The following is a 9,535-nucleotide window of genomic DNA, read 5'->3' as shown; positions in this document are numbered from 1 at the left end:
AGAGATCTGATGGTTTTTTTAATGTATTTCCTCTCACATTCTTGACCCCAACTTCTGTAATGCTGTTTCCTTGTGATTGTGATCAAATGCAGACAAGGATCTACTTATAGGAGCAAGGTTTTGTTTAGCCTCAGATTATCAGGAAACATAATTCACCATAATGGGAGCCGCCAATGCCATGCAGATCAGCATAGCTGTGCAGTTGGTTCCATGGCATTTCCAATCCCGGACGTCCTCTGTCATGTCCCTGTCTTTTCTATGTAGCACTAGTGCAAATCTTAAGTCTGTTTCTCTCCTCAGTCAGTGTGACCTCCTCAGTCTGCACAGGCTATGCAGACCTTGAACATGAACCCAGAAAGGCAGGAGGAGCAGACCTTGAGCTGTAGGTTTCATCAGACAGAACAGCAACACCTGCCTTGGCTGCAGCTGCAAGCTTTGATGTGCTGGAATTCACAGACTACAAAGATATGGAAACCTGTTGCATAGACAGATGTGCTGTTGCTATGCTGTTCTGGGGATGGGTTTTGTAGTTGTTCCCTTTATATACACTGTGCTGAATATTAAAACTTTGAGCCTTAATCAGAACACTCTATTGGTTCCATGTTTCTCTCACCCCCTGCCCTTTTCATTTCCACTATCGTTTTGGCTGAGCCCTGCTCAATGTTAAGCTGCTGGGGTGAGGCTCTATTCTAGCTGCCATGACCCTCACAGTCAGTCAACCAGTCTGTCTCTCTCTCCCCAAGCCTTCTCTCCTTTATCTCTAAAAGGCACATCTATGACCTGAAACTGTTCACGTTTAATAGTGTATCCTCCTCCAATGGTTATTCTCATGCATTTAATCATGTATGTGAAAATGTGTACATGTTCCCTGTTCCAGGAAGACTCTACATTCTAAACAAGGCCCATTCAATCCCCTTACCTACTACACTTGTAAAATTTCCCCCTTGATCACTGCTTCCTGGGATTTTCAGGTCACCAGCAGGAAAGCCTTTTGTGATGATTGGTATATGTTTGGCCCAGGGAGTGGCACTATTGAGAGCTATGGCCTTGTTGAAATAGAAGTGTCACTGTGAGCCTTTGCCTTAATACCGTGGGCCTAGCAGCCTCCAGATGAAGATGTAGAACCTGCAGCTCCTCCTGCACCAAGCCTGCCTACACACTGCTATGTTCCTGACTTGATTATGACAGATGAACCTCTGAACCTGTAAGCCAGCCCCAATTAAATGTTGTTCTTTATAAGATTTGCTTTGTTCATGGTGTCTGTTCACAGCAGTAAAACCCTAACTAAGACACGCTTTGTATTCTAACACAGTGTCTTCAAAAATAATCAGTGTATCTACACGCAGGAGGCATCAGTGTTTCTCTTCTGTAATCTGTTAAAAGATTGTGATGTTGCACTATGTCTAACCTCTTGTCTAACCTCTTCTTGCCTCTTTCTGGACAGATTTATAAGAAAGATGTGTAAGAGATGATCTACCTATATGCGGAAAACTGTACTGTATTCTAGAGAAATAAAAAAGTTTCATCCAAGTCCTATATTGAGCAGAAAGAAGGCCTTTGGGCAACACAGGGAACAGGAAGTTCAGGTATGCAGCTGTCCTGAGACTCAAAAATGGTATGGAAAAGCCCATCTAGTCTTTGTGTTCATTCAGGAGGTCGACAGAGGGTTTGCCCAGAGGTCACTGACTGCTGGGATAAGCTTGGCCTGGATAGGCTAGCTGCTCTCCTGGCACTAGAACCTGCTTCCTGCCAAAAGGCCTGAACCAGGACCCTGAGCCTCCTACCCCACTTAGTTTCCCATTTGAAACAGAGAAAACATCTTCTTATGACGAGCTTCCATCGGGAATTATTTTTTCAGCTCCATCTTGAGAACCAATAACCACAAGACGGCCCTTTGAGAGCCTGAGAGTTTATCTTGGTCCTCCAAGGGACCCAGCCAGCGGCCACATGGTATCATAGCTGAGCCCAAATTTCTGACTCAGAAGTGACACTCCTCCTAGTTAATCCTGAACTCCCACAGATTCCTCCTCTATCCTGAGTCCTGGGATAAAGGCATACACCACACTGCCAGGGGAGAAGGAACACAGGCGAATGGCCCAGAAAGGAAGCAAACTCACACACGCTCTACCTCCATTTGTCTCTCCCTCATAGAGCTAGAAAAGACAGTCATTAACTGCTCCTGTATTCCAGTCTCTTCATACACATTAGACAAGCAGAGCTCTCAGGTGTCCACCTCACAATGGAGGAAATATTAGGGATAGACTCAGAGCAACTTAACTACCTTGTTCATGAAGAGTATAACTTCAGAGTTCCTGCCATGACAGAAGCCAGTCTATTCAGCCAAGCTACTGCCAGCAGTCAGAGGCCGCTGGGCAAACCCTCCTTCTGTCTACCACCATAATTAACACAAAGAAGTATTGAGACATTGAATCTGCCTTTTTAAAGTCATTCTGACCACCTGTCCCTGGTCTTGTATCAAACACTGAGGCATATTGACAGCATTAGCCAAATCTTCCCGGCAATGTGACAGGCTGGTAGTATGTTCTACAATGTGACAGGCTGGTAGTATGTTCTAGGATACCGATTATCTGGTGAGTCCCATATGGACAGAAGAGAAAACTGCTTGCTTAGTGGATGAGAGGTAATTACATCTTTTGGAGTATCAGCTGGGGCCAGCCTGTTGCACATCAGGGAAGCTAGAGCTGTCGAATGGATGGGGTTCTAAATAAAATGGGGAAATTTCTGGTCCTGAACTTTTATTGATTAGGTGTTGAGGAAAGTCCTCACAATACAATCCTTACTAGCCTGGCAATTTTATTTAGAATTGGAGGCTCTAAAACTCACACAGAGATGTCTCAGGCCTCTATACTGCCCTGCCTGGCTTTATACTGTACAGCACCACTCATGAATTCTTTAAATCTTTCAATGTAAAACTCTACCAGTAGTGAGCTTTCTTCATTTGGCACAGACAGCAACTGAACTGGAGGCATTTCCATCCAGTCCATCCAGGGTGGACTATGAACAGGCAGGAAACCAACCTCCAATTTCAACTTCACAATTGATTTCTATGTTCCCATGGGAGTGGATACCTGAAGGTGGCTTATATTGACTTAGAATATGTCTGTAGAGAGATGCCAGTGTGGCCTAGTGGGCACATCCTGGGAAATAAGGCATAGGCCTTGCCTGCTTTCACTGGATGCCTCAGCTGCAGTCCAAGTACAAGTAACATAACTTCAACATGACAACCTAGGACACTCTAGACTGGCTAGCCAGTTCGATTGGCAGACTTCTTTCGATTGGAGCCAAGAGGCCACAGATGAAGACCGATGATCCTCTGAGGGAACTGTACCTGTCATTTCCCAGGAGGACAGAACAGCTTGATCCCCTCATTCTTCCAGGTCCCCTTCCTACTGTTGTGTTTGCAGCCTCCCTTTATCCCTGTATTCCTCCCATCACAGAAGTCATAGTCTGCTGCATGCAGTCTCAGTTTATCTGTGTGTTAATGAGCCTCACTTGGAGAACTTTATCAGAACCGTATATTTCTCCTAACAGGGGAGGCGCAGCAATGAAGGGAAATGAATAGCGTTTTTTCCTGCCTCACTTTGGAGGGGGAGTAGGGTTTACCTAAGTCTTCAACACAGTGATAATAGAAAGACGTTCTTGGAATCTTGTCTAAACTAGCACTTCCCTACATGTTAGGAACCATGAAGATGCCCAGACAGGCTTCCCTCATCCCAAAATATGTGACAGAAAAAAAGAGGGAGACAGTGTGAGATAGAGACAGGGAACCTAAGAATGGCTTTGAGGGAACATGAGATAACTTAGTGTAGGTGATTCTCTGTACTAAAAGAGTTGAAGAAGAAGGTTTGAAAGAAAGAGTGCAAACATCTTCACTCACATTCATGTCCTCACATTTTTTCTACCACTGGATGTTTACTGCATTTGTATTGGCTTCCAGAGCTATGACCGTTAGGGTTCAAATAACCTAACAGAACAAGCTAGGTAAGAGGAACGTAGTTATTTTTGCTTTGCCCATGGCTGGTCTGCTTGTTAGTGACCACTAAGGTGGTCTTCAATCCTGATGCACTTTACTGAATGTACAGCCAGGGCTAAGGAGAATTTAGTAATGTACCCATATCAATGATTCCCAGGAGAGACAGCAGAAGTGAATGTTTGGCTCCACCTTGTGGCATTGATTCTAAGTATGTACTTTCCCAGGGCAGAGTTGATGCCCAAGAGACCAGAAGGGTATGAAGTGGACATTTTGCGTTGCAGCCACTAGAGGGAGCATGTTGCCGCCTGTTACCTGAGAAAAGAGAAGTCAGCTCTTTAGGGCCAAGCTTATGGACTCAACACCTTCCTTCCCACACAGCCTGCCTGACAGAGACACCTGCACAGGCACAGTCAACACCACCTATTTCAACCAAGACCTGCCCAAACATGACCCTAAAATTGGCCAGTAATCTTCATCTCCCAGAGAAGGAAACTGAGTCCCAGAGGTGCTCCGTAGCTTGCTCTTTTGGACAGAGCAAGATTGGGTGGTACACTATAGAAACCGAACCAGATATTTGACTCAGATATGATGACCACAAACACACTGAGTCCCCTGTAGTTTAGTGTGTACACTACAGTCCAGAACTCACTGACAATGCTCTCTGTCTCCTCAAATCTACAGGTTCTGTTCAACAATATCTCTGGTCAAAGATCATTTTCACTGTCCTTGCATTCTGACTCATCTAGAAAAGTGCTAAAGAAGATGGTATATGAAATGCAGTGTATAATCCAGACAGGAGGTTGGGAAACTGCTTAATTCCTTCCTCTTACAGCCTCTTTGTGGCACAGAAACAGGCATACAGGCCAGAGCAGTCCCTGAAGGCAGCATTTGCTGAAGAGATCCACTGAGTTCTTTCACATGTAGGTCACATAAGGGGAAAATAAACATTATCCCTGCTTCATTGGGTACTGAAGTCCACCAAAAATGAACAGGCTGTTATCTGAATAGCCACAGGATTAAGCAGGTGAATGAGTGTTTCTGGCAGCTTCACCGTGAGGCTAAAATAAGCCTTCTCCTGTAGATAGTTGTCATCCTTACTGTCATCTCACAATTCAACTGCCCATATACACCACTAGACAGGAGTATACCACTGGGCAATGCAGGGGGTGTTAGCATGACTGAAAATAGTCCGTGCATGGGGGCAGTAGTGCAGGTACAGGCAGAGGAACTTACTGAGTGGGACCTGATGCCATTCACAGTAGAAGGCTCAAGACTGCAAAATCCAGAAACACACAACACACAGAAGTGCATAAGCGCTCCAGCAGGGTCCAGTTAGGCCTGAAACCAAACAGTGTCTTACAGGCTATGGTGGCAGGGGATGGAGTTTCTAGGGAGCCTGAGTAGTACTGCATGATTGAGTTGGCCTCAGGATTTGGGCTATCCAGAGGGGCCTGTAGTAGGTGCAGTCCCTGATACAGATGATTAATTCAGGAGCATCAGGGAGAAGTTCTTATGGACACAGTAGTGTATCTTGTGTGTCAACAGTAAGGATCTGAGATATACTGGTCTATATGAGAAACCAGGGCACTACTCAGCAATCCAGTGTGTGTGTGTGTGTGTGTGTGTGTGTGTGTGTGTGTGTGTGTGTGTTTGCGTGAATGTGTGTGTGTGTCTGTGTGTGTGGTGGGGTGTGTGAATGTGTGTGTCTGTGTGTGTGTGTCTGTGTGTGTGTGTTTGTGTGCGTGTGTGTGTGTGTGTGCCTGAGTGTGTGTGTGTATGGTGATGGGCTACAGAGTGTAATATGGTGCCTTCTCATCAGTGAGTGTGAAACTAAGGTAGATTGCAATATATGGATGGCATCTGTTAATGTGAATGTATGTGACTGGATCCATTCAATATTCTTTGCAGCTTGATATCAAGAGTGCATCAATGCTTAGGAAGCAATAATGATACTGTAGCCTGTGTGGATACAGCTGTGTTTGCATGGGACATGGACCAACAGGGCCTGGTACTGAGAAGCTCATATGTACTTGAAAATACCCACATTCCATACTAGGTTTGTCACAATTGTATGTGACCAGCACATGATATACTGCAGACACTAAGTCACATATCCTGAGGCATGCCACCTTGATTCCAACACAATGCTCAGTGTAAAACCAAGTGGGAATTTCCTCACCTATGGCCCCAATATACACAGTAGTGTATACTGTGTGTCAACAGGAGGGATCTGAGATATACTGGTCTATATACGATACCAAGGCACTACTCAGCAAGCCAGTCCTGCTAGGTATCTAACCCAACTCCCCTCAAAGCCCTAAATTGACTTTCAGTTTGTCTAGGCTATTCCTACATAGACAAAGATCCACAAATATTGCTAGAAAGCAGGCCCTGCTGGACATGCCCCTCTACATCACTGTAGCTTTACATACAATGGAATGTGTTCAATACACTTAACACCCTGCTGGGTACAGCAATCAGTGCTACGTAAAAGGACACACTGCACACTCCTGATTGGAACATCACCACCTACACATGCTGTGATGTCTGTCCCTGATTCTCACTTTGACTACATCTGTAATACACTTCCATCCAGAAATAGATGGCACATCTATGATCCAGATCTTGAAGACACAGGCTTCTGACCCAGAGTTTGACATGGAGATCTTGAGGCATAGTGGACATGAGAATGTTAGGTTGAGACAAAGTAATTCATGCCTTTAATCCCAGGAGACTGAGACAAGCAGATCTCTGGGTTCAAGGTCAGCCTGGGCAAAAGCTAATTCTTGATCTAGGTGTGGTGGTGAACACCTTTAATCTGAACCATACCTCTGGAGGTCTATATTAGGACATTGAAGAAGGAAGACTCGCTCTACTTTGCCTCTTGCAGTTCCTTGCCAGCACATCTGTTTGGACCCACGTCAGGATTCCAGCATACACAGAAGACCAGATGAGACAATTAGCCTAGGGGGACTGAGCAACTACTGGATTCTTAGACTTCCCATTCTCAGATGCCCATTGTTGGGTTACATGGACTGCAGACTGTAAGTCATTACAATAAATCCCCTTAATTCATAGAGACATTCCCTAAGTTCTGTGACTCTAGATAACCCTGACTAATACACATGATGCATAGGTGGCAGGTTATCCAGTCATAACCCTCCCTTACAGCCAAAGCTGTAGATACACTACAACATGTCAGCTCAGGATGATATACCCGCCTATAACCAAAGACTCATACATGACTGGGTAACAGGTCCTGCTAAGTATCTAACCCCACTCTACTCAAAGCCCTAAATTAACGTTCAGTTTATCTAGGCTATTCCTACATAGACAAAGATCCACAAATATTGCTGGGTATAGGGTCCTGGTAGGTACCTATTCCCCACAGTCAAACACAAACACACACACACACACACACACACACACACACACAGAGAGAGAGAGAGAGAGAGAGAAAGAGAGAGAGAGAAAGAGAGAGAGAGACAGACAGAGACAGAGACAGAGAGAGACAGAGACAGAGACAGAGAGAGAAGAGAGAGTGGAAAAGAGAAGAGAAGAGAAGAGAAGAGAAGAGAAGAGAAGAGAAGAGAAGAGAAGAGAGAGGAGTATTATAAGGATACAAGAATTCAGGTTCTATATGTTGTGGCCTCACACAAACAAAGCCTACATGCTTGTAGGTGGACCATCATTCTATGTACTCACTAATCTAAACTCAAATTCTCACATGTGCCTAGCTATCACTTCCTGCTAGGCTCCCTGTCAAATACAGTCAAGTCAAAACGCAGGGCTAGGGGTCATTTCTCCCTTCAATACTGCCGAAGCCTAAGTACAAACCTATAAATAAATGTTCTCTCCCCTCGTTCTCCCTTTTCTCTCTCTTCTCTCCCTCTCCCTTTCCTTGTTTCACTCACATGTGCAGGTGCACTCACAGACACTCATGAATACAGTACAGTGCTAGGGGACACGACTACCTGGACAACCTCTGCCTTAAAGAAAATGCGCTTTATGCATTTTAATTCTCAGTTCCTGCTAAGGGTCTTCTCTCTTACAGGAAAAGCCCAGCATACACATCCAAGTTTATGCTACATAACTCTATCCGAACCCAACTAGCTGTTTCAACCTTCTACATACCCTCTGGCTGAAAGCCACGGTGACAGTGTTGCATATTTGGACTAGCCAAGTGTCAGGTTTGATTTCTGTCTTCCACTACATCCAGAGCATCCCATGCTTGTGCGAGTGGCAGACCTGGCACCCTCTTCTCTATCCAAAGACATACAATCACATGGTATGCTCGGTGTCAGGTCCTCCCGTATGTACCTTCCCCTATAGTTAATGCCTTCACACACACACAGCTGTGTCAACTCCTGCTAGCAACACACTTCCCTATAACAGAAGCTGCAGCACGAGGTAAGACCTTGACTATCTCAGGAACACAGCGTCTTTGTTCTCTCAGAAAACATTTCCCAGATAAAAAGATAAAAGATTTAAAAAAAAAAAGGCTACTGTGATGTCTAATCTATTGTAATGATTTTCAAAGTAAAGAAAAAACTGGATGCTCTTTAACGCTTTAAGTTCGTCCATTAAATAAAATGTACAGGAAAGCCCAAAAATGAAGTTTCTTTCTTTTTTTTCTCCATCTTTTTTAAATTGGGTATTTCTTATTTACATTTCAATTGTTATTACATTTCCCAGTTTCCAGGCCAACATCCCCCTAACCCATCCCCCTCCCCTTCTATATGGGTGTTCCCCTCCCCATCCTCTCCCAATTACCGCTGTCCCTCCAACAACAATCCCATTCACTGGGGGTTCAGTCTTGGCAGGACCAAGGGCTTCCCCTTCCACTGGTGCCCTTACTAGGCTATTCATCAATACCTATGCAGTTGGAGCCCTGAACTGAAATTGTAGAGGAAATATTGGCCCATCCCTCCCACATACAACAGGGCACTTTGTCTCAGGCCATCTATACCTGGTACATATATGACAGATTCCTTTAGATAAACGAGTCTGAAGAACTGGCTATGCTATAGTATCAGGTATGGAGGCAGTCCAGGCACAGGCCCTCCCTGCCCATACCACTTATCAACAGCCTGAACTAATAGCTCTTACCCATTCCTTTCAATTGGCATAGGGAAAAATCTTTAAACCTCTACCCAAACTCTAATTATGCCTTCCATACTTTCCTATCACAACACTGATGTCTGGAAAGAGCATGTGTTACTTACAACAGAAGGAGGATCAATAACCAATGGGGAACAATGGGGCCATGTAAAAGGCTCCAATCTCCCCATAGATATTGGTATTGTCCACTGCAGATCCCACCAAACAGGCAACTATATCATCTATAAAGAAAACAATGGGGCCGATAAGGCAGCTAGAGCTATGGCCCTTAAAGATCAAGACTCATTTTACCCACTACAAGACATTCTCACACTACAATCCACTTCCCACCATCACGCCCTAACACTAGTCAAACTCAGTCTTATCTACACCAGCTGCTTCACCCAACAGCTAAGCCTTATCTCACTTTCTTTAAACCCA

Source organism: Rattus norvegicus, chromosome 9 (assembly GCF_021556685.1).
Source record: "Rattus norvegicus strain SHRSP/BbbUtx chromosome 9, alternate assembly SHRSP_T2T, whole genome shotgun sequence".
NCBI lineage: Eukaryota > Metazoa > Chordata > Mammalia > Rodentia > Muridae > Rattus > Rattus norvegicus.
The sequence above is the reverse complement of the archived record's forward strand: the minus strand, read 5'-3'. Positions refer to the sequence as shown.